Source organism: Acinonyx jubatus, chromosome C1 (genome assembly GCF_027475565.1).
Source record: "Acinonyx jubatus isolate Ajub_Pintada_27869175 chromosome C1, VMU_Ajub_asm_v1.0, whole genome shotgun sequence".
Classification (NCBI taxonomy): domain Eukaryota; kingdom Metazoa; phylum Chordata; class Mammalia; order Carnivora; family Felidae; genus Acinonyx; species Acinonyx jubatus.
In genome coordinates, this window is record NC_069381.1 from 204,530,211 (window position 1) to 204,531,872 (window position 1,662).

Sequence of the window (1,662 nt, forward strand, 5' to 3'; positions counted from 1 at the left end):
ACATCTTAGAAGAATCCCTCAAAGAGGGCATTTTGTCCATGATATTCCTCAAGATGGCCGCTGTGTTTACGAGAACATTATTTTTATTATTTTATTTTTGTAATTTTTATTTATTTTTGAGAGAGAGAGACAGAGCACGAGCAGGGGAGGGGTAGAGAGAGAATGAGACACAGAATATGAAGCAGACTCCAGGATCCAAGCTGTCAGCACAGAGCCCGATGTGGGGCTCGAACCCACAAGCTGTGAAATCATGACCCAAGCTAAAGTCGGACGCTCAACTGACTGAGCCACCCAGGTGCCCCATGAGAACATTATTTTTAAAGGCACTAATTGGCAGTCAGAAAATTCACGTTCAAGTTCCACTTTTTGGTTTACTAATAAATTGTGAATTTTCACGCTCTTTGTGCATTCGCTTTTGATGCCTTTTAATATCGGTATAATGAAATCTTGCTCACAGACAAATGAAAAATAAAATGTGATCATGTATGAAAGAAGTGTTATGAACACACAAAAAGGGTCGTAGAAATATAAGGTGGTATTCTCATGGTAAGAAATAATGTTTTTCTGGATGTTTAATCTGTGAATACTGTGGGAGCCTCGAAAGCGCACGTTAAAACACTCAACAGATGCTGTGTCCCATCCACAGGAACTTGAGGAACCAGCAACGGTACTCTGAAAATGGCAATTCCTTCTTAGATTTAGTAATACAAAAAAAAAAAAGAAAAAAATAATAATATTCAAAATAGAATTGTCATCGTTTGCTTTATTTAGCAACATAAGCTATAAAGAATGAGTGCAACTTTAATAGTTTTACATGCATTACAAGTTATTATGAAGTATTTTCTTTTCAAAGGAAAATTATAAACATCACAGGATTTCATTCTGGTTTTTTTCTCTTTTATTTTATTTTACGTCTTTATTTGCTTTAAGTAGGTAATGTCTGCATGGTAAAATACTCAAGTACACAAAAGCACAGAAATAAAAGTAAATATTTTCATTTCTAACTCCTAGGACCTCCCCATATACACCCTCTGCATTATCTGCTCCCCCCTCCCCCCTCCCCCCTTCCCCCCAGAAAAGAAAACCTTCTGGCTATTACTATAACCAGTAGTTTTCTTTTAAGGGAGCAAATTTCTGTTTTATTTCATGAAAGCAGTCTAGAAAGCCAGTGTTATGGCAGGTGGGGATGTAGCTCAGTGGTAGAGCGCATGCTTAGCATGCATGAGGTCCTGGGTTCGATCCCCAGCATCTCCATTCTATTTATGTCCTGCTCAGGAAATATATTTCTTTGTGACAGCCACACCACATAGTATAAGATTTTATTCTTAATGAATTTTAATCAAACACTTTAGAAATCAAAGGGAGCTGTTGTTGTTGTTGTTGTTGTTGTTGTTTTAATTTTGATGTTTTGTTGTTCCATTTCATATGCTGGCTCTACTTCCCTAATGGTTAATGATAGGATTTGGTCATTAAATAAGGGATCGCGTGCAGTCACTATTCCAAATGGAAGGTAGATGTGGTATTGAGGACCCAGGCATTCTACTCTGTTTTTTAGTACAGGAACTAATTTGGCAGCTCAGAATGAAGGGGAAGCAAGGTTACAGATGGCGGGTAGGATGGGACCTATTATCCCCAGTTAATCCCTGTATGAGGCAGCAATCA

The 1,662-nt window shown here is 37.8% G+C and overlaps 1 non-coding gene across 1 annotated transcript; it reads left to right on the top strand.

Annotated features, from left to right (window-relative positions):
• The first annotated feature begins 1,182 nt into the window (after positions 1-1,182).
• Positions 1,183-1,254, top strand: TRNAA-AGC (transfer RNA alanine (anticodon AGC)). Its single transcript has one exon. It is a non-coding gene; the product is annotated as a tRNA-Ala (tRNA).
• The last annotated feature ends 408 nt before the right edge of the window (positions 1,255-1,662 follow it).